Below are 25,655 nucleotides of genomic sequence, written 5' to 3' on the forward strand. Positions count from 1 at the left end.
GAAAGCCCAATGTCCCCTCCCTCCCTGTATGAACCGAAGTGTCTAGATAGGTAGATAGTGTCTATATTTATTGTTATTTTCTCAAAAAAATATCTATATAAATATACAATATGTCTATTCTTATAGCGCCATTCCTAAGAATTTGAAATACAAGTATAACAGTAAGAAATGGACCTGAATTATAGTTTAACTCTTCTGTCATACTTTAGTAAGAAATAAGTAATAGTTGGGCGGATGCTAATTCATCTCTTGTATTATAAGAAATGATCTTTCATTGTAGCGCAGCAATGCTATATTTTTAGTCTATGATTTATAAGTTTGTCTGTCAACGTGTAAAGCTGTTATTTTACAAAGCGCCACATTTAAATACAGAAAAGCATCCTATTATAGCATGTAGTAAGGTTTTTTTACTTGTCCGTTAAGACATCACTAACCAAAAAAACCCTTGAGTTCTCCATAGGTCTTAAGCTTATGTTTGGCTATCTAATTCTTCAATTTAACAATGGAATTCTACATAGATCAAAAGCTACTTTAAGACTTTTGTTTAAACAAAATTAAGTATAGTTCAAGGCTATTTTGCTGCCCTCCTCTAAATGCGAAATACACATCCACAAGTGAAAATAATAGTATAACATTTAGCAAAGAAATATACATTAATCTCATAGCACAATTGCATATTATTTATGTTTAAGTAGATTGAATGTCTATCTAATATTATGTTTTCATTTTTAAGGGGGGAGGTTTATATTCACCCTCCCTACTGGGTAATATTTAGTTGCCACCTGTGATCACCCCTCCCTTTCCCATTCCCTGTCTGCCCTGCCTAAATTTTACCCAACCCCTGGCAAAAAATATGACTCATTTTAAAGATATTCTTATGTTTTAGAAAACTTGAAAATATGATTTGCACTAAGAATAGCATAAAGTATTAACATTTTTTTTTAAAGATGCTAGTTTGATTTGGTTGTACTTTTCAGGAAAGATCATAAATGTTTTGGGATGGTTTTAGGCTTTTTGACTTCCCCACCCTCCCCCAGAGGCTAGGGGTGAAACTAGTTCTTAATTTAGTAATAGGCAAAAATCAATCTGAATTTAGGATTTTTTTTCTCTTCAGATAAGCTTTATTCTGGTCATTTTTTTTGCCGTTGAATGTGACATCAAGTAATTTTTATTTTATTTTAATGTCTTTAATATGATAGATTAAAATTCTACACCTATCCGACAACTAGCGGGTGTGTTACACCTTCAGTTAAAGCCAAAGTTTTGTAATATCATAAGAACGTAATATTTGTAACTAATGATGCGAGAATAGAAATAGTAATATTTGCTAAATATAAACTTAAAAATGCTGAAAAAGTTGCTTAATTGAAAAATTTACCATTGGTCATTTAAAATGTATACTGGCCTGCTTTGGTAATTTCAACTGTGTGTTGGCCTATCATTGGTCATTTATATTGCATGATGTCATTTTTTATAGGCAATAAAAACTTTTAAATTGAGAAATGCCTGTACTGAATTGGTAGGACAAGCGAATATTAACACTTCTAGTTATTTAGTAGTCATTTTCAATAAATTACTGAACAAGACGATTTCGCAGATTGGCGAATGTACGTACATACCCAATGAAAAGAGTAGCTTCGCTACTACTTATGTTAAATTGTAGAATGTCGATTTAGTTTAGGAATGGTTGATTTTTCAACTTAATTGTAGTTGTAATCTTTTAACAAGGACAATTTTTGTCTATAAGTAGTGTGGCAATATTAAACTAATAGCAAGCTTGATAAATATAACAAAGTGCTAAAGATAGAGTAGCTGTACTACCAAAAGCTTTAAATGGTTATCGATAAAAGTACACAAAAAATATGTTATTATAAATAGGGACGTAGCAACACTATAATTTGGTCAAAATAGGATGTATGTTCTTTCTAAAAGATTTATGATATTTTTAAAGATAATTTTCTGACTGATATTGCCAAAGATCACTGTATATTTAGTTAAATTTTTGCATGGATTGTTTATTATGGGTATTGTTATCCTTGTTTTTTTGCCGATATCTAATTTTAGCAAAGTGGCAATTTTGAGCATATTTTGCGCATTTTACAAATGCAAAATTGAGTGCAAGAAAGAGAAAGCGAAATAAAAGAGAGAGAGGAGGAAATAGAGAGAGAAAGAAGAAAGAGAAAAAAAGAAAGAAAGAGAGATAGGAAAATGTGATTGCTATAATAATGAGGATTAAATGATCTGAAAATATGCAAAAATATATAGATACACATATAGATAGACTGATAAAAGATAAAAATAGATATATAATTATACAGAGTTAAGAAAACCCAAACAAATAGTCTATCTGTTCTTTTAGCAACGTAGATACTCTACACTCCATTCCTCTTTATGTCTTCCGTGATATTTACTCAGCTTCTACATAATATAGACAGCTGAACCAATGACGTCCATGGGGTTCTGATGGTGAAGGGGTGTTTCCTCCCTCAAACAAAAATAAGATAACTCCCAGCCCCAAACCTTAGAAAAACCTATATTTTACACCCCATCCCAAAAACAATAAAAAATGAAAGCTTGGATGTCCTTGGGCAGAACTTTTTTTCATGATCTTCCCGAGAAATGTATCTGCTCACTTGGAATGGTGGTGATTCCATCCCCTAAAATAATTATAGACCTGCTAAGGACCTAAGAGAAGCTACCCTGTAAAGGTTCTGCGGTTCGCAAGATTCCTCGGTAAACACAGTCAGAGATCCTTTTACTTTATTATAAGGATAAAGAGCCTAATACTCCATGTTTTATAACTACGCATACATTACAATTTTCTTAACTTGTTAACATTCTTTGCTTGGCTACTTGTAGATAATAACACCCTTGTTTTATTAAGGGATAATAAAAAATAATTAGCTAATCTCTGTTTAACCTAATTGCAAATATACTATTACATACATGTTTACCAGATTAACACAGGCAGGGAGGGGTCATTTGGCTGTTTATTACACTAGCCCCAAAGTTTATATTCGTTTAACAACTTTAGGGACTTTTATTGAATTTTAATTGGTTGGTTCATTAAGTTGAGTGTCCAAACGGTTCAGCCAATAATTGTAATCTACAGAATGGATAATTTTGAGTATCATCATTGGGGATGTAATTGTACATCAATTTATCGGCTATTGTCTTATCTCTTTAGATCCCTGAGATTAATAACAAAACATGAATAATTGTGTCTACAGGTAGCGCAGCAATATTGCAAATGTTATTATGTCAAAAACACAGATTAATAGATGCTTACATTTCTACAACAAGCAAAAATCAGGGATCTAAAGGAATAAGACAATGGACGATAAATTGCTCAAAATTCCTAATGATGGTACACTAAATTAACCCTTCTGCAGATCAAAATTAGTGGTTTCTCAACTTAATGAAATAACCATTTTAAATTCAGTGAAGTCCCTTAAATTGTTAAGCCAAAAGAAAAAGAAAATGTAAAAATAAAACTGTGGGGACTAGCGTAATAAACAACCCAATGTCCCCTCCCTCCCTGAAAATTTATCAATTTATCAACAAGACTTTTTTTTATTAAATATAATGATTGTCTGTCCTTCTTGTGTATATTACATTATTACATGTTATCTATATCCCCTATATTTTTAATCATTTTTTCGGCAAATTAGAGTATTATGCGGGTTCTTTTTGTAATACAAGTGCTTTCATCTTAATTTGATAAATTTGTGATATTTATTAAAGACTAATTTTACATACTACAATACTTATTGCTATTAGTTTATGCAGTGGCGTGCACAAAATTTGAAAATTTTGAAATCCCCCCACAGTGGGATCCAGTGGGACATCCAAAAAATTTAAAATTAACTTTTATCTATCCTAGGAATTAATAATGGCTGTAAGTAGACAGCTAGAAAAGAAATTTTTAAAAAATATTCATTTTTGGCGGATTTATGCCATTTTTAAAAAAGGTAGTGAAAAATTTCTTTTCAGTTTTGATGATTTTCCAGATTTTTTTACACAATTTTTTCAAAGCAGCAAAAAATACATTTATGTTCATCTTATGAAAATAATTTTTGATTGAGGTACTTTTCAGATACCCTGGTATATTAGAAAATTAATTCTGAAGCTTCTCCACACTAAAATAAGACTTTAGCCATACGAATTCCGTATGTCCAGATGTTTCTATAGTATGGAAAAGGTTCAGAAATTAGTATAAATGTAAGTAAATTTGTCGTATCATGAAAATTTATATTCCCCAAGCTATAATTAGCCTTATCTGTCGAAGATACGATTTTGCCATATTAAAATTGGATGAAGATTAGGTTACAAATTTTAAAATAATAATTAATCAAAGTAACATTGTCATTACCCAGAACAGGGTTAAATATAACCTTTTTAGTAATTAAAAAATAAGATTTGTAAAAGATAAATTTCTAATAGCTTTATCACTTCAAATTAAAATATATTTTTAAAATCTTTTATTTTATCCCTTAAAAAGAGGCAGTACAAAAAGAGTTTGACAGTAAAATGGGTAAAGGAGAATAGCAATGTATATAAAAAAAAGGGAAGGGTAAAAAAAATTAGGGTAGCTATAAGAAGGGAAACATTAATGTGGGGAAGAAGTCAAAATAGACAGAAAAGAGAAGGTAAAACAGAAAATACTGCGGCTGCGGCGTCCCTAGCACTGAGGGGTTTTGCTTCTGTGGGATAGCCCCCATCCCAAAAATATTTTTATTCAAAAAGTACTCCCATATTTAATGACGTCGACTAATATAAAGCTTCCTTGACAAACATTATAGATAATACATATATACACCAGAAACCTATATAATATTTGGTTAAACAAAAAATATATTTCTAACTATAATAAATAACACAACATAATAGACTTTAGATTTTAAACTTTATTTTTTTTAAATTGCACATTTAAAAATTACATATTAATCAATTTCAATATCTTTTGTTTGACAAAATTAATTTGTATTCTTATTCACTTTTATAGTTATGTCTTTGGGTTGGTATAGCTACATCTATAATCACATTGCTGTGGCTGTTTGTGGTTTAATATAGTTCAGATTAATTTGTATTCTTTTTTTCACTTTTATAGTTATATCTTTGATTTGGTATAGCTACGTATTTTATCACATTGCTGCGGCTGTTTCAGGTTTGTAAATAAAATTAATTTGTGTTCTTTTTCACTTTGATAGTAATGTCTTTGGCTTAATAGCCAAGTCTTTAATCACATTGCGGGGTTTGTTCCAACTGCAACTTTTTCTTGATGTCTATGTGTGGTTGTGGATTTTGTTTGCAGCTTCATTCGAAATCTGTAAAAAAAATATGAATTTAATATTGAATTTATTAACAACTTATGTAATACTAGTGGCTGCGCTACTAGAATCTAGGAGCTTTGTATACGAGGGTAAAGAAAGTGAGAAAATAGCATAAAAAACAAACTTAGTTTTAAAATTAAGTAGCTAAAACCACCCAGGGACCTATGAAAAGCTTTCATATAATGGAGAACTATATCAATTCAGTAGTTAACGAAATCTTAAGCTACAGACAAAAAAAATCTTATTACTTTATAAATTAGGATAGTTTTTTTTACTTGTAGATAAAGATCTAGGAAATTGGAAGTCCAAATTAATTGTACTTTTCAGGGAGGCTTTACAAATCTCTTTTGTGTGGTTTTAGGCTATTTTCCTGACCCCTTCACATTTCCCTAAAATCTAGGGGCAAAGCAACTAGTAATAAAAATTTTAATAGAATTGACTTCAGTTACGTTAATAATATTTCTTAAACAGAACAATCTAAAAATGAACCTAATACAAATTAAAGTAAATAAATAAATGCCTTTATCATAAACCAATAATTAAGTATAGAAATACCTGATATCATGAAGACATTGTATATTTACAACTACTTCGTCTGTTCGCCATGAGATAATTTCCCGACTGAATGTTTAGGGTTATATCAGGGTTACCAATTTTTGATAATTTCAAATATATGCAAAATATTTTAATAACAAATTTCTGCATATTTTAAGTTTTTAACTGGCGTCATTTTCGTTTGAAGCTTTTAATCAAATTAGAATGCAAAAATTTTACATTGATTATTGTTTATGATATGGTAACCATGAAAGTTTTTATGACTTTTTACAAAGCGGTCAAATTAATGGGGGTTGGGACTCTAAAGTGGGAGTGAGGGATTGGTAACATATGCATTGTATATTCTCTAAAGAAAGTGTTAATTCATTTTAGCACAGGTCAATTAGAAAATTTGATAAAATATTTTTTATAGTCGAAAATATTTTATTTTTAAATATTTGTCTCTTTAATACATAACTTTTATTTACTTAATTCTTCCATATACTTTTAAAATTAGTTATACATATTTTGTGTTCTTAAAATTTTTGGTGTAAAAAGAATTTATATAGAGAGACATACAAATCCCAGATAACATCTTTGAATTAATGTGTGACGTTTTTGGCAAAACAAATGAAGAACTATAAAATTGAAAAATGCCAAAGATACACAAATTGTTTTTTTATAGGCATAAAATCTATATTATTAGCTATTTTGTATAAATGTATAATACCCTCGCTAAGTTTCAAATTACTAATGTGTACTAAGGGATATAAGTTTTCCGGAATTTTAATGTAGGGAGTAGATTTGAAATCTGCATCAAATTTTAAGGATTTTTTATAAAATTCGTTTTTTGTAAAATTCTTTATCTAAAAGCGAAAATACATTTTAAGTTAATCAATTTTGACCAATAGGATAGGTGGATTTTAAACTACCTGCGCTCTAATTGGTTGAATGATGTACGACATCCAATCAGAGCGCAGATTTTTTAAATCCACCAATCACGGATGCCAAAATTAATTAACTTAATTTGTATTTCCGCTTTTAGATAAAGAATTATACAAAAAACGAATTTTATAAAAAATCCTTAAAATTTGATGCAGATTTCAAATCTACTCCCTACATTACAATTCCGGAAAACTTATATCTCTTAATGTGTACCCTACCAAGAAAGGTCATATAACTTACATTATCTCTACTCCCCCTTTTATGCTTGAAATAATAAATTTCCCCTGTACAGAATATGAATTTAGCCAAATGTTAGACACATCTTTTATTGATGAAAAAATAAGTTTGATTCCTGGTTTAATTAAATAATTCTACAAAAAATTAGGGTATTAAATAAAATGCTGATTGGTTCACAAACAAAGTTACCAAAGAAAAATCTTGGAATATTTAGAACACACAAAGATATTGAAGAAAACAATATTTTAGTTTATCTATAATGAGGATAATTATCCTCAGCTTAGCCATGTTAATTTAGTGTTGTTAGACGTGAATGACCAGGGTACCTGTACCAATGTCTAATTAAAGAAAAATTTAAAAAAAATATTTTTTTGGTGGTGTAAATTGACATTTTGTGAGAAAATTTCACCAAAAATATTAAGATTTTTAACCCCAAAAAATCAGTTTTCTCCATTTTACCCAAAAACGGCCAGGATGCCCGGGTTTTGCAATAATAATATTAATATGCAACATGTATTGTGTTTAAAACAGTTTTCATAACCTGGGGCCTCCCGGCCGTTTTTGAGTTTACATTGCATGGTTTGAACAATTTCGTCCTTGTTAATTTGAAATTTTCCCTCGTTAGAGGGGGAAGAAGTCATTTTAGAGCCCAAAGTCATCTCTGCAATGTTTTCTAACTTTGTGAGGCTGAACTTTCTTTACTTATGCATTATTTGCCTCCGGCCAACCGTTTCGCCGTTATTTGCCGCCGTAGGTGTGATTTTTAACGATTTTTGCCGTTCTCGCGGTTTTAATGGACATTTAAGGAAACAAGGAGTCCTTAAAAAAAGATGACTTATAAATACTTTTATTTTAGCAATTAAATTTGCTAAATTTCATGTGTTCTGAAAAAAATTGTATTTCTAACTGGTTTTGGTTCAGCAGAAATTCAAATTCGGGGATTAATTATAATATTGCAAAAACATTATATATGCGTCTGAGAGAGAGAGAGAAATATACGTTTGAGAGAGAATATAATATAAGCAATTATGTTTATATTCTTATACAAACTTTAAATGAAGATAGCTAGACTTAGAATAAAGGTATTAACACAAAATCAAAAGTGTTTTGAAAATTATGTTATTGTTGTTTATATCTGTAAAAAAAAACATTAGAAAACATGCCTTATTAGTGTCCTATTTTACTTATACTGGACCTACCTAAAAATGCCGGGACTCGAACTGGGTGCACCTGACGCTATATTCATGTTTACAAACATTGTTTGCATTGAAGAAATATTTACATAGACGTTTATTTTGTTAAAATATTCCTATCCTAACTAAAGTTATGAAGGTTTATAGATTTTTTAAAAATAGGGTCGCTTCGCTCCTCCAAAACCGCCAGACGTACTTACCAAATGCACATTAGAAGTTAACAGGAGCAAAATTTATGTTATTTTTGAGTTAAGGCAAACGAAATAACATCATTTCGTCAAATACAAGCTTTTTTATTGATGTTTACTTTTGTCTACCCTTAATGTCCCGTTTTTTGGCAAAAGATCCCACTGTGCCCCCCTTAAATTTAAGAGGGGTGTGACTTTTTTTCTTTGAAACCCTCCCTGTCTGTTTTAAGGTGGTGTATCATAATTTAGTTATAATTTTCTTGTATATACCTACCTACTAATTTTTAAATGTTAAATAAAAATATATATATTAGAATATTTCTAATTCTAAAAATGGAAACCTAATAATATTTCAAACTACCACTAGAATACAGCTGAAGAATAGTTTTTCTTCAAAGTTTTTTTTATGTTTTTTCAATGAACAATCCATCAATCTATTGAAGAGATAAGGGGTATAAGGATAAGTCAATGAAAGAAAAAAAAATATTCTTCCCCAAATTGTAAAAGTATAAGATTACAATAAGTTGCTTGAAATAAGAAAAAAATAGAAGATTCTAATCGATATAAATTTTATTTTTATTAACCTACCCCTCTATCGCTGAACCAGATTGTTAAAAATTCATTTTTAAAATGAATTACATGACATTATCTTTAGATTTAAATATAATTCATTACTTTAAAAATACAAATATTAGGTATAACAGAACAGTAAAAGATTAAATTATTTTTAGCACTATAGGCTATTAGAATCGGTGTATTATTACCTCGATGTTGCACCACTCTAATAAAGTGATGCTTGCTGTTGGCTAAAATAACGATACCTCCCCCCCCCACATCAGCTCACTTTACACCATTCCCTCCCTTCATACTTAATGAACGAACTGACCAATCAATGATATTAAAAAGCTATTATTAGGATTTTTTAGTATTCGAGCAAAATTGTATGTAATACGATCATCTACATGATATTTCAGTATGGCTGAGAATTTGTTATAAACCAGTGGATATTAATAGGTTTCGCATCCATACTAGAAATAATTTTAAACAAATATAACATAGAACATCCTATTATTACGGTCAAAGCATTTTTAGGTTGCAAATTTTCAAACATTTTTTTGCAGTATAAAATATTTTTAGCTCATTCAGGCAAAAATTATTGCTAAACAATTTGTATAAAGTATTCGTACGTTTGTCTGTTTGTGTGTCTATAAATTTGATACTTTGAGGAGTCTTTGTATTGGGCAGGCTTTAGGATATTTTCAAGAAAGTTTAGTTTACCACATTAAGAAAATTAAGCAAAAAAACAAGCCTCATCCCTCCTACCCTCCAAAAAAGAAAACATTTTTAAAGCCTTTTTTAGATTTTCTTTTATATTATAATCATTTCAGTTTTCTCTATTATTACTGAAATATATAATTTTTACTAGCAAATAAGTTGCACAAATAAATTTTTCAATATATAAATAATATAACATATTTCTTAAATACTATATTACATGTTTTCACTGCTTTTAAACATTTAAATAAACAGAAATACTTGATAATTCTAAGGGGGTTTCAATACAATATTTTTTATAATTTTCACTGTATATGTAGCTTTTTTTTAACTAAAATCATCACAACAATCCTAACTTAACTAATAACTATTGCTTTTACACTTTAAGAAAAGAGAGAAAGAGTAAAGAGAGTGAGAGAGTATTATACAGAGAGAGAGAGAAAGAGCAAGAGAGGGAGAGTGAGTGAGACAACGGAGTATAATTTATGAGAGGGAGTAGCACGTAAATAAGACAGGGGGATGTGTGTAAAAGGGGGTGGGTGGGTAAAAGCGTAGAGAACCGGTTGCTTTACTTACTATTTAACACACACACACACACACTCACACAATCACAGAACACCTATAAAGGCACTCTGACTAACAACAGAAAACAGCTGAGCATATATGTATGTGAGTGTGTGTGTGTGTGTGAACATCCCCTCTCCCTGGGTGCCTAAGTTACCCCACCCTGTATATATTATAACATATCCCTCCCTTACTACATATGCTCTTGGATAGGGATATACCACCTGCAGATAAAATTAATTTTGCCTCCAACTTTTCAGGCAGTTTTAATTATTTACTGATGACTATAGAATGCACAAAATAATTTATTTTGATTAAAAAATGACAATTAATACAGACAGAAGATTTTAAGCTAAATTATCTAACACTAAGTATAAACAAATAAAGTATCTCCCCCCCCCCCCCCCCACCCACAAAGATTTTTGTGTGAATCTGTATCTGTGTCCCACCCATTTGTATATATTACAAATACACACATGGGCCCTTTTCACCCCCTGTAAGGAGGCAGGGACATTTATCATGAATTTTTTTTTAAATAACAAATTTTTAGAAAACATAACTTCCCCCCCCCCCCCCAATATTCTAATTTTGAAAAATATTAATATTTCTTTTAGATTAGGTTATGTTTCAAGTAAGATTCAAATGAAAATCCCCGCAGGGCTATCAGATGTACGCTTTTAAAGATCTCTCAGGATTAGGGCTTATCATTTTAGTTTCAGAAAAAAAACTTGAATTAGCTTAAAGGCGTTTTTAGACAAAATTGTTTAGAGACAAATTTTTTTATTTTTGTTTTGTAGAATAGTTGTACTTTTCAGAGCTTTTTAAAGGCAAAACAGAAATTTTGGGGAAGCCCCAAAAATATTCTCTCCCCCCTTTGTTAGTAGTAATGTCGCCCCATATTAAGAATATTTTGCTGAATGAGTTAGTTAGTTTCTTAAATTCTTGATGTCTATCTAATCGGTAAGTGTCAGTATAATATTGATCCATTCATGCTAATGTTTTTTTTAAAGTTTCGAATGTTTCTTTTCACACTTTCTCATTATTTTTATTAGAGCAAAGTTACTCTACTTTATCCGATTGTTAGATAAAATTAGGGAGAAATGTGAATTTCTTAGCTGATATTTCAGAGAGATGGCCTAATTTCTAAAGATATAAAAATTCTGTTTAGGAGAAACTTTTATTTCTTCTCTGTTATTTGAGATATACGTGCTGAATTTCTTGTGAAGATTTTGCTGATCAATGTACTATCTAATTTATAAATTTCTCGGTCTGTTGGTCTATATCGGTAATGCTATGGATTTCATCGGAATATTTTCTCGAATATTATCAAAGATAGACTACTGAACAACTACCCTAATCGATATAATATTTCTTTTATGTTGTTCCAGATTTTCATGTACTCTGCAAAAAGTAATACTCGTAGCTGGCTAAAATAACCATACCCCCCATCAACCCTCTACCCCATCCCCTTCCCTTCTCCCTTATTTGCGAACTGACCAATTAATGAGTTCCATATTAGCTAGCTATATACCCTATATCCATTACTACTCTTAAACTTATTTTGCTCGTATATCTATGTATTGTTCTTACTTTTGTCTTCCATCTGATTGGCCATTCTTTTTATATGCCTTAGCTTCGCTTATTATCTTCGGATGTTATTATCCTTGTTTCTTTTCTTATGATAAAGATTTTAAGCCCTACAGTGTGAAGGTCAGAAATTCTTTTTTTTCTCTTCAAAAATTAATTGACACACAGCAGCTTATAGCAGCAAATACTGTCTTTGTAAGCAGGGAGGGAGGGGACACTGGGCTGTTTATTACGCTAGTCCCCGAAGTTTTATACTAACGTTTTCTTATTCATTGGCTTAGAAACTTTGAGAACTTTTATTGAATTTTGATTGGTTGGTTCATTAAGATTATTGCCCAAACATTTCAACCACTAATTGTAATCTACGAAAGGATTAATAATGGAAATCATCATTGGGGATGGACATCAATTCATCGGCCATTATCCCTTTCGATCCCTGCTTTTTAAGGCAGGTTCTAGGAATAATCTTTACAGTAATAAAACATAAGAATATTGGGTAGCCAAAATTGTAATTTTTCTATGATACAACTATAAATTTCACTTCTTTTATTATAATGTTTTAGACTTTTTAGAGAGAAAGTAAAAGTGTTAGATAAATGTTGGATAGATAGATAACTTGATATATAGATAGACAGCAAATTAGGTATACCTCAAAGATAGAAAGACAGAAAAATACAAGATCTGTGTCTGTTTGTCTGTGTTTAGGCACTGAACTAATATGGATCTCATTTAGAGTGTAGCTTCTCATAGTTCCTGGGAAGGTTTATAACTATTTTAGGGAATGGTACCACATAGCACAAATAGCACAAGAAAGAGTTACCTCACCTCCCCCCCCCAAAAAAAAAAATTGGGGAGTCGAAACATATCCCCTGTTTCTCACCAACTTCAAGTGCCTCTAGAGACCTCTAGGGCGGTAACCGTTATTATATGTAAACATAGACATAAAGTAGACATATAACCAGAAGCAGATATAAAACCCAATATAGAAAACAGATAAAGTTTAAATTTGTGAAATTAATCCTCATATTAATTCTTTAATAGATATTTGTTTTTTAAACTTTTTATTCCTTCAAATTAAATTTTAGAATTGACCAAATGAAATTATTACAAATTTATTAATTCCCTTCCTCCTCTATTGCTTTACTTTAATATTGAAATTACATTCTAGGATGGTGTAATACATAAACAACAAAATTAAAGTACAAAAATGTTTTACCTATCTATAAAAAATTCTTTAAATTCACAAATTATTTACTTTAATTCACTCTTATCTTTGCTTAGGTAACTTTAATACTAAATAATTTTATTAAGTTCGTTATCAGTCAGAAAATTCTGGAAAAATTAACATTCATGAAAATTAAGAAAAAAATTCGGATCCTTTAAAGTTGATATGCTTATAATATTGTAGCTAACAGTAAATTTTATAGCTGGGTTGGGGGGTTAAGTTGACCTTCCACTTCAGTTTTAATTGTAAAAAAAGTAAAAAATACCAATCTTCCAAACCTTTTCTTTGGAGGGGGGAGATAAATCGTCCCTCCAAAACTTCCCCGGACCCAGTATATAAAGCTGTACTGTAAAGGAGAACCATATCAGTCCAGCTGTTAGCAAGATCTTAAACTACAGACAGACATCCTTTTACTTTTATGCAAGGAATGATTTAAAACCACCCTTAGTTTAGTTTAGAGAGAATAAAGGTAGAGTTATAAAATAGACTCGCTTCAGCAATTTGTTTCGCACAAAAAGGTATGTTGTGTTAGGTATGAAAAATGACTGGAACAGACCTTAATATGAAAAATTGGACTTAAATGAGGGTTGCTTGTACAAAATTAAGATTTCTTGTAGCGGAGATACTCTATTGCTCTGTCTGTCTGTCTGTTGTTGGTCGGTCAATTCATAGTTTTAGAAATGTAGATACTATAAAATTAACATCTTAAAGTGGTCTGTAACGGTCGTGTGAGCTAAAACTTACTTTAAAAATATTTTATTTTATCTCGTTCTTTTCTTTAGCTTATTGTAAAGATAATGCCCTGTCATATGAACAGGTATAACTTATTACTGAGGAAAATTTGAGATTTCCATCGAAAGGTTTCACAATCAATTGCATTGCATTAAACTACATACTTGCATACTATTATTTGGCCAAATTAAAGGCACCTTAGCAGGCAAACTCATTGTAAAGGGCAAAGCCCCTAGAGGCTCCCAAATCCAAAAATAATAATCAATTCCCCCCTCCTAAAAAATCTGGGGGCGCAACAATTCCAATAAAATAGTTTCTCTATGTATTTTGCCATCCTTGTTGCTTAATAAAAAGATTTTTTATTAAACTTGCGAGGCTAAGACAAGAAATTTAAAAAGGTTGTTAAATTTGTTTTCTTTAAAGTATTTGATAAAACAAATTATGCTGCTAGCATTGACCCTCAAAAGATTGCGCGTAAAATAACAAGGACAAGAGTTTTCACAAGCAGCACAGCAACTCAGGGATCTAAAGGGATAAGACAATTGCCTTTAATTTGATGTACATCTCCCAAAGGATACGTGTTATTATCATTTCGGTAGATTACAATTAGTGGTTGAAATGTTTGTACTTTTAATGAACCAACCTATCAAAAATCCACAAAGTTGATAAGCCAACGAAAAAGAAAACTTTGGGGATTAGTGTAATAAACAGCCCAATGTCCCCTACATCCCTGACAGCAAGTACAAGTTATCATTTTAGAATCAGATGAAAAAGTATTTTATAAATCTACTTATTATTTTAATACACCAAAGGGGTATTATATTCATTATAATTGGGGGTGTGCATCATTTTATCTCACAATGTCTTATGCCTCAAGATCTGTGCCTCCTATTGACAAATAATGCTTAGAAAAACAATTTCTAAGCAGCAAAATATAAAATATAAATAAAATTTGACAAAGTAGATTGTAAAAATATCAAGTAAAAAGATGTGTGAGTTTGTGTGAGTGTGTTTGTGTGTGTATGAGCGCGAAGCGTGCGATAATCATAAAACAGGTAAAAAAGAGGCTATGTTATTCAAAGGGCAACTCTATCTATGAAATTTATTTCGTAAAAAAACTGATACAAAACATTCCCTACAAATGATACCAAATGATTATACACAAAAATACCCCTTCTAAAGATTACATTTAGTGGTCGTAACGATTGGACACTCAACTAAATGAACCAGCCCATCAAAATTCACTAAAAGTCCCCAAAGTTGTTATGCCAACGAATAAGAAAACGTTATTTAGGGACTAGTGTAATGAACAGCACATAATCCTTTCCCTCCCTGAATAATTTTTATCTTGATAAAAATTATTCAGTGAGGTGTCCCTTTAGTAAGCAATAAAAAGAGTAAACTTGAATTAACATTCGATTTGCTAAACTTTTTACTGTCTTTTTAAAGATGAGGACAAAAGGATAATCAAAGAAGTTGAAAAAAGGGAGTAAAGCCTTGGTCTGAAAACGGGCCCAAATAAATACTAAGCATCTGTCTAAATAAGTCTCTATTTGTCTAACAGCTGAGCTAATATGGTTCACCTTTACAGTGAAGTTTTATATAGACCAGGGCAAGGTTTAAAACTATTTTCGGGCAAAGTTGAATAGACCTCTAGTAGTGATTATATTTCAAATATTGATCAAAATTATTTCACAAAATACCTTTCCCCAATTCCCTGCAGTTCGAGGACAAAGAAATTAAATTTTTGTTTTGCATTTATCAAATAAATTCAAATACATAAATTCGGATAAAGTTGTTTTATATCTAAAGAATAAATATTTTGTATTTAACTTTTTTCACTAATAAAAAACACTTAAAGATTATAACCAAATATTACCATTTTAAATGTTGAAATATTTCTTTTTGGTAAAAAAATAAATACCTAATATTCTGTCTTAATAATGATTATTTTTACTGGCCGATAAGTTGAAGGCAAAATAATTTTTCTTGAGATAAAATATCCTACCCCTTTTTTCTTTCCTGCATAAATTATTCAAAACTTTGAAGTATTTTTATCCGGAATAGAAGGATTGATAAATGTTGTCTAATATTTTACAAGGAGGGAGAGGACATTGAGCTGTTTATAACACCGGTCCCCAAAGTGTATTATAAGGGTTTCTTTTCGTTGACTCAACAACTTTAGGGACATTTTTAAAAATTTTGTTTGGTTGGTTCATGAGTGTTAAAACGTTTCAACCAATAACTGTACTCTACATTGGGTATGTAAATAATTTTATCGGCCATTGTCTTATCCCTTATACAACTATGGGACGTCTTACAAATCTGGCCCTAATAAATTTCTTTGAACTTTTGGGAATATTAATTAATTCTTCATAAACCTCTCCATGTATCCATGACTTTGTGATGATTTAATCTCTTTTTATTTTCATTAGAATAACAACAGAAATTGGGGATAAAAAATACCACTATAGACAAAGAGATTAATTGGAAGAGAGAGAGAGAGAGAGAGAGAGAAAGTGTGTGTGTGTGAGAGAGAGAGAGAGAGAGAGAGAGAGAGAGAGAGGAATTGAGAGAAAAAGGAAGAGGGAGAGAGAGATAGATAGATAGAGAGAGCGATATAGTTAGATTGGAGAGAGAGCTAGAGAAATAGAAAAATAGAGAGATAGCTAAAAAGATATATAAAAAAATATAGAGAGAGAAAGAGAGATAGATAGATAGAGAGAGAATGGAAGGGAGAAAAGCAAAAAAATTAAGATTAATCCTACGACTTTTATAGTAAATTTGCTTCAGACAGGATTATAATTATAATTCGCTGCTGTTTGTTGTTATTCCATCGTGGAGCTCAATACCCAATAGAATTCATCTTATTGTTTTATTCATCAAAAGACTTACCTAAAATAAAAATGTTGGAAAATTATTGCTAAACAACAATCATCTTAACCAAGCAGATATAGGTTTATCAAATTTTACCTATACATCAATTGAATAGATCTTCCCAGTATATATTCGAAACCGAGTAATATCCGGGGGATTAGAACGGTTCTCATCCACACTAAAAAATCATGTATAGGATCGTATTACAGACAATTTTCCACAAAATATAAAATAAAAATCATAAAATTAAAACCAATGTTAATCCGGGGCCAACGAAAAGCTGTCTATAATACGATACAATAAATAACTATTCTACCACGTATCATATCTAATCATCTCGTTAGATAGGTATACCTAAGATTAATAAATCCCAACCAAATAAAAATACAAATAGTTAGCTATCTAAATAACGATGTTTTTCAAAATAGAACGACGAATAACAGAAAAATTCCAAACAAGAATAAGTTTATTCAAAGTTAGGCAGCTGTTACTAACAGAAAACTACTTTACATTTCAGAGACAATTGACTTTTCTTCTAAGCTGTTAATTCAACAAAATAAAATTAAAAATTAAAAGGAGATCTTTAAAGAGAGAGACGGGGTTTAAGGAGGTCGACCCACCTCCTTAAATTTTAGTTAATAAAAGAAAATTATAAAAAGTGGTGGGATGTGATTTAAAATATATAAAGTTGGATAAGGCAATGCAATTAAAGTCCATGATAGACATTGCAATGACTTATTATTGAGTAGCTGCGCTACTAGAAAATATTTACAAAACCCTGAGTTCCTATTACAATTTATTTAACTGGCCCACGGACACGAATATATAATCAGATAAAATATTCACAGACGACTATAAAACACAGACAATCTCTATCTATGCTTTAAAGTATAAACCATATAAAAATGACAATGGATGTAGAAAATACGTGGATATTATAGGTGGATAAATTTCGTCAATTTAGCTTGCTAACATTGAACTCATTTATTTGTCAGTTATTTCATCCAGTTGGAGGTGAGGGGATGGGATAAAGATGGTGTTAGGGGGAAATCGTTATTTTAGCAAGCTGTAAGTTCCACTTTATAAGAGAACATTAAGATCAGGTGTAAGATCCAAGTAATAATATATCCATTGAAATGACAATGGGAATGTAGATGCGCCAAATATTAAAATTAATAAGAATTGGAAATAATTAGGTATCAAATACATGTAAGGAAAACCAATTTTTACAGAAAACACATCATATTTACATTCAATTATATAAAGTAGTAAGGTTTTTTGTCCATTTTCGGAAAGCTTCATATAAGTTTTAGAAAATTTAATTTAATTAGGATGGTTTTATGCTATTTTTAGTTATTTTTTCTTAACCCTTTCAATACAGAATCCCTAAAAGCTAGGGGCGCAACCACTAGTATATTGTACAAAGTAAAAGATAAGAATTTGGAATAAATATTACATACATAATTTTAAGCAACATGTTTTTTAGACAATTAGGGTTTCTAAAACGTATAAATTGATTGGTTTGTTGTTTTCTGTGAAGCTTTGTCCGTGTCCCTGGTTGTTTCTCTTACAATTTATTTAACAGGCCAAACTCTGCAAAATTTTTGACATCACATTTTTCATGGATTGTTAGGGACAAAACAGATTTGAAAGTTGGGACCATGAAGTAACATCGAGGATCCTGGATCGAGGATTTAAAAGTTGGGATCCTGTAAAGATTGTGTTGACTGGTTCAAGTCGACTAAAGCAGGTATGTATCTATAGGGATAAGACAATGGCCGAAAATTGATGTACATCCCAATGATGATACACAAAATTCACAAATTCCTAGGCTAGTCTAAGAAACTTTATAGGATTGGGTCAATTATGACCAAATTATAAATTTGTGCCTTTTGATATGTTGACAACTTTTCTAGCTCTTTTTAAATTGAATATCATCTCACCCTTCTTCATATGTCAGGTTGGTATTTAAGATATCAAAATTGACCTTAAATATCGGTGTATAAACAGAAAGTTTTTTTTAAAGAAAATGTTATTCAGAAAGAATATAAATTGGTTTCATGCCCCAAACTAAATAACCCGTTTTCTACTAATTTTCCTATAGAATTACAATAGAATTTACCTTTGGCTAGCATTCTACTGTAATGTTATACTAATGAAACATATTGATTTTAGAAATCGTCCAACATAAAAGTGTTTATTACAAAATAATAGTTATTGATATTAATGAATATTTTTATTCAAAATGGCAGGTTTCGTGATTTTTATTTATGAATTATTTTAAATACTCCCTTGCTTGTTGCTAAACTTAATGGATTTTCCAACAGGTGAATGCTAAGACGCCCCCCAACCTATAAAAAATAACATGAAACCATAAATGGTTATCAATTACAGTGTAGGATCTTAGGAAGGTTCATAACTAATTTTGGGGAGAGTACAACCACCCTCGAAAAAAATAAGACCCCCATTTTTTTTTAATTTTCCAAAAACCTAAAAAAACTTAAAAACTTCAATTTCCCTAGAGGCCTCTAACAACTAAGGAATGACAAGGCACGTCACGTATAATAGCTCAAAACCTCCCAAAGATTCTTATAAAACCTACCTAAAAAGTCTTCAAACCAGCATTTACGAGATCTTTTGTTTCAGACAAAAATCATTACTACTTTATTATATTAGAGGAAGACACAATTTGTATATTTTTCTAGAAAACTATTTAAAGCTTGAGAAATGATGATTACTCAAAACTATTTGACATAATTTATTGTTCTGCAAGATTACAACTTCTTACAAATATGTAAAAAGAGGAAAAGATAGATAGAAAGAGAGAAAGAGAGAGAGAGGTAGAGAGAGACAGGGAAAAAAAATATTGATTAGATAAATATAAAGTAGCAAGGGTTTTTGTTTGTAGCAAAAAATCTTATAAATGTCTGGTCTGAATGGGTAATGCTTTTCAGGATGTCTTGGGGTGGTTTTAAACTATTTTCCTGACATATCTGTTCCTATTTAGAGGCTATTGGCGCTGCAACAATAGTGAAAGTATAAATTGCTCATATTCAATTGTTTTTTAGATTTACAGGGATAGGACATTGGAGGATAAATTACTCATTCCAATCAATTTATATGTGAAATTGTGCCTTTATTATTGGACGAAAGAGTTGTGTATTATTTTATAGGTAAGGGGGACAATGGGCTATTTATTACACTAACCTCCAAAGTTTTCTTATTCGTTGGCTTTGAGGACTTTTGATTTATAAAGTGTTTAAACGTTTCAACGACTAATTTTAATCTACAGAAGGGGTAATTTTATGTATCATCATTGGGGATGTACTTCAATTTATCGGCCATTGTCCTATCCCTTAAGATCCCTTTAACTACATGAATCCTTATATTCAACAAAAATGTTTTGTTTTCAAATTGCAACGTATTGTTAAACAAGAACAGCAATGTTACGGACTCAGCTGCACTCCTAGAGGACAATGGAAGCAAGATATTTTTTATTCTAAATTCAAATACAAATACAATTAAGTTTTTCACGGATCGGACGATTCAACAGACATAAAGACAAAGTCCCACATTAATATAATTAAGGAGTAGCTTCGATATTAAATAGTAAAAGTACCATTTGTATTAGTTTAAATGAGACCTTATAAGATATATTGAAAAATAGTTTGTAAGGCTTTTTACAATGTACAATATTTCAGGGATATAAAGGGATAAGACAATGGTCGATAAATAATGAACATTCCAATGATGATACACAAAATTAGTCCTTCTGTTTTTTACAATTAGTAGTTGGAATGTTTGGACTATCGCCTTAATGAAACATCCAATCAAAGTTTACTAAAAGTCCCCAAAGTTGTTGAGCCAACGAATAAGAAAACGTTATTATAATTTTTTTTGGGACTAGTGTAATAAACTGTCCAATATTCCCTCCTTCCCTGACAATATACTCTTCTACTTCTTAATTCTTTCAGTTTTATACGGAACAAGGATGACAAATTGAAACATTCAAAATAGCGAAGCTTAAAAAACTGTCATACAAACGAACATTAATAAATGTAGAGTAACAATGCATTTTATATTCAAAATTATTTAGAAGTCTTATATAAAATTAATTCGTTATTTATGACATCTTTCCGCGGATTGTAAAATGAAAATTTTTAGGATTAATTTCAGATTTGTTTGACCCAAAGGGGCCTTACTTTTATCTATTTATTTCTCTATTTTAGCCATAATGCTCTAAATCTCTTAGTGATATTTCACATATCATAATATCTATCTATTCTATCTAAATATTTCTCTATTTTAGCCCTAATGCCTATCTCGAAGTAATATTTAACATATCAAAATATCTATTTTATCTATCTATCTATTTATTTATATATTTTAGTCCTAATGCCTATCTCTAAGTAATATTTTACATATTAAAATATCTATTTTATCTATCTATCTATTTATTTCTCTATTTTAGTCATAATGCCTATCTCTAAGTAATATTTTACATATTAAAATATCTATTTTATCTATCTATCTATCTATTTCTCTATTTTAGTTCTAATGCCTATCTTTAAGTAATATTTTATATTTTAAGATATTTATTCTAACAATCTATCTATCTATTTCTCTATTTTAGTCCTAATGCCTATCTCTAAGTAATATTTCACATATCAAAAAGCAAAATTTCAGGCCAAAATAATCCTTGAGGTCCGGATAGGGACAGATTATACGTGAAACAAAATAATCATTATTAAGACAATGTGCATTGTTTTGTAGTATCTTTAACATGTATGTCCTTTAATTAAGATTACTAAATATTTGAACCTTTTCAAAGAGGCTTTTTAGAGTGCCTATAAAAAATTACGTCATACTGGCCTTCGATTGTTTAATTAAAATGTATACTGGCCTGCCATTGGTAATATATATATCCTATGAAAGCCATAATTGAGAAATTAAGGGACACATCCAATGACTTTTTCGAATAAAAGTTCCTGATTATTTTTATAAATATCTCTCTCTACATGAACTTTCGTCCATAAATTTTAATATACTTGGTCAAATCTACAAACAGAATACAAACATATTTGTATTCTAGATAGTAGCTGCTCTATAACTGAACAGTGTATTAGTACACATGGATCTAAAGAGATAAGACAATGACCGAAAACTTTATGTAAAAGTCAATGATGATACACAAAACTACCCCTTCTGTAGATTAAAATTAGTGGTTGAAACGTTTGAACACTCAACTTAATGAATCAAGTAATTAAAAGTCTCCAATTTTGTTAAGCCATGGATTAAGAAAATATTGTTATACAACTTTGGGGACTAATCAGAACACAAAAAATCTGATGTTAGATGGGGAGGAGGGGGGGGGGGGGGGGCGGAGTGGGGTCATTTATCAGTTGAGACCCAACAACATGCATAGTTAATATTTTCAGACAAAGATCATGCAATCAATTGGTTGGTTGTCTGATGACGTATCCATACTGTCCCTTTTAGCAGGTCCAAAATAAAGATAATTGGGCAGATTATCCAACTAAAACAATTATCATTCTATCATTTTTTTCGTGGAGGTAGGGGACATTGGGTTGTTTATTACAATAGTTCCCATAAGTTTTATAATAACCTTTTCTTAATTCGTTGACTTAACAACATTGGGGACTTCTATCAAATTTTGATTGGTTGGTTCTTGAAGTTAAGTGTCCAAACGTTTCAACTACTAATTGTAATCTACAGAATGGATAATTTTGTGTATCAACAATTTGTCTTTCATTGTCTTGTCCCTTTACATTCCTGATTTTTTCTCTTTTTAAGACAATAAGAAAATATCTTCAAAAGTTGAAATGAAACTATTTCAGCAACGTGTCATATACAAAATAGCCAACGAAAAAATGCAATGTCACGGATTATTATTATAAAAAAAGTATAAAAGAAGATTTTTTTAGTAAATAATCGTGCTACATCTATAGATTAATCTTAATAATAGGGATCTAATGTGATAAGAAAATTGCCGATAAATTGATGTACATCCGCAATGATGATACAGAAAATTACCCCTTCTGTAGAATACAGTCAGTGGTTGAAACGTTTGGACACTCAACTTAATGAACCAACCAATCAAAATTCAATAAAAGTCCCCAAAGTTGTTAAGCCAATGAATAAGAAAACTTTATTAAAAATTATGGGGACTAGTGTAATAAACAGCCATCTGGTTTTCTGGTTCTTTGATGGTTTTAGGCCATTTAAAATAAATGTCTTTAGACAGCAGGAGCTAAGCTACAAAGTTTTTTTTTGCAATTGCTATATCCCTCTCCCTGGTAAATAAAGAGTTTGTCTAACTAATTTAAACTGTCACAATATTTTTACAAAAATGTGTAAAGATAGAAAGATAGACAGACAGATATACATTATACATATATAGATAGATAGATAGTTAGAAATATTTGAAAATCTTAGCTGCACCTCTTGTATCTAGGAAATCTCCAGGCTCAGAAGATTCTAAAAAAGCAAAAACCATCCCAAGACCAAAATTTAGGGATAAAATAGTTTAAAACCGTCCCGGAACCTATGCGATACTTCCCTATAATGGAAAACTGAATTAATTCAGTAGTTGACGAATTCCTTAATCTTGATGGAAAGACAACAAAAAATGTTACTTTTTTATTTATCGCATCGTATTATAGACAGCTTTCCGCGGATATAAAAGTAAAACTAAAAATTAGGAAAGTAAACCGAGGAGCCGAAATTAATTTTATGATTTAAAAAAAAAATTTCGTGGAAAATTGTCTGTAATACAATGCTATACAAGATCTTACAGCATGGATGAGAACCGGTTCTAATCTAGCGGATATTAATCGGTTTCGAAGGCATACTAGAAAATAATCATAATCTGTTTTTAGTTTGTCTTAGTTTGTACTAATGATATGAAACTATTTTGACACCAAGATCCATACTTGGACATTACTTTTTGTACAATTCAATTTCCCCAAAGTTTTATGATAACGTTTTCTTACTTGTTGTCTTTGGGAACTTTTATTGCTAATTGTAAACTACAGAAGAAGTAATTTTGTGTATCATTGTTGGGGATATACATCAATTCATCGGCTATTGTCTTATTCCTTTAAATCCCTGGTAAAGGGTAAGTAAATTAAATATTTTTTTGTAAGAATCTTTAACCTTTTTATAATCTTTAATAATTATAATCTTTTTGATAAAAACAATATTAGTATTTATTGTACATATGATTGTATTTGCTAATGGTCATCCTTATACAAAAGTACAAAGTACGTGATGTGAGAAAATGTTAAATGTATTCAGGGAAAAATAGAGACATTCCAATGTAGTGTTATTATAATCTACTTTGTCTATGTAATAATTTGGTTTACCAAGTAGTTATTCTAATGTATTAATCTATGATTTCAGCAATCCAAAAATATGTACACTAGAATGTAGTGTAATTCTAATGAGATTGTTCTATGTAATAATCTAGTCTACCTTGAAGTAAACTATAATAGAGACACGTCAATGTATTGTAATTCTAACGTGATTGTTCTATGTAATAATTCATTTTACCATAAAGTATTCTAATGTAATAATCTATGATATCTGACCTAGTAAATTAAAATATGTACACTAGAATGGAGTGTTGTTCTAACGTGATTGTACTATGTAATAATTCATTTTACAATCTAGTTATTCTACTGTATTATTCTATGATATCTGACCTAGTAAATTAAAATAGAGACACGTCAATGAAGTGTAATTCGATGCACTTTGTTGAATACATCATTGGGTACTTTTTGTACAAGAAACAAGGATGACAACATCCATAAAAATCCATTAAGATTGTCAAAACTTTAAAAGGAAAACATTCATTTGTTTTGTTTTGTGTACATCATTTTTTGCAAATAATTGTGCAAATATAGGATACATTAAAAGGAGATGACTAGGACAATTATATCATACAAAAAAATGTTGCCAAAATGTTCAAAATCAGCTTGTTATAAATGGACGTACGGTTTTCTGGTAACGGTTATAGATTGTACCTATCCGTTATAGGATTCATTATGAAAAGAAAGAGAGAGAATAAGACTAATATATTATACATCTCTTACCACCAGTGGATGCGTAACACTTTACGCCCAAGTTGCGTAAACAAAGTATATCTGTGTTTTGTGATTTGTGGGGAAAACAGGACATTTCCAGGTAGGGAAAGGACATAGGGTAGAAAAAAACTACTGAAAGTATCCAAAGTTTTTAAAAACTATTTTGGGTACTTCAATTAGATCTGTATTTATATTTACAATCTAGCTGTGTTTAAACTTTAAAATCAATTATTATAATTTAGAGATGGGGTATTTTTTCATAAATAGGAGTTTATAATTTACATTAATTTATAATGAATTGTCTTATCCCCTAAGATCCCTGGGAGCCGGGACATTCCTCATACTATCATCTTGATTGTAGAGATAGATAGATAGATAGTAAGGTGTTCATTGTATTCCACATATTAAAGCAAATAATTATAGTTTAAGGATTAAAAAGGTTTTTTATAGCATTCCCAGGTCGCTAGAGTGGTGATAGGTTCAAATCTTGGCCCAAACTGCGTCATAATTGAAGTCGTTATAAATTGTAGCTACTGTTATTATGCCAGATGTGCGATATCAATTGTAAGAGAAGGGAGAATACCGTGGCCCAAAACAGTCGCAACTCATTACATTTCACAGTTCGTAAATTCATAGGGTTGCTTGTATTCAATGGTTGGGATATTATTGCCTTAAGACCTACTATAAAAGTCTGACCATACGTTGTTATTAACCATCCCCAGAGGCCTTAATCATGTATATGCTAGTTTTGTTCAACTTTTTTGATTTTCATCAATTTGACATATTTTTAAAAGAGAATATTTTTTATTAGTTTTAACTTAATATTGTTATCATAAATCTTTTAATTTAAATGTACCCTT

General features: G+C 30.4%; 1 protein-coding gene across 10 annotated transcripts in view; it reads right to left on the reverse strand.

Moving 5' to 3' along the window:
• The window catches only part of Fak (protein tyrosine kinase 2 Fak), a 277,400-nt gene that overhangs the window by 63,473 nt on the left and 188,272 nt on the right, over positions 1 to 25,655 (reverse strand). Inside the window, exon 1 of one of the 10 annotated variants that reach the window (XM_080164517.1) lies at positions 13,073 to 13,150. The exons of the other annotated variants lie outside the window; for them this stretch is intronic. The gene's annotated coding sequence lies outside the window, so the exon portion shown is untranslated. Of the gene's footprint in view, positions 1 to 13,072; positions 13,151 to 25,655 lie in introns of those variants that run through there. 10 annotated transcript variants of the gene reach the window in all.

The sequence above is a fragment of the Acartia tonsa genome, chromosome 6 (genome assembly GCF_053477335.1).
Source record: "Acartia tonsa isolate MP-2025a chromosome 6, ASM5347733v1, whole genome shotgun sequence".
NCBI lineage: Eukaryota > Metazoa > Arthropoda > Copepoda > Calanoida > Acartiidae > Acartia > Acartia tonsa.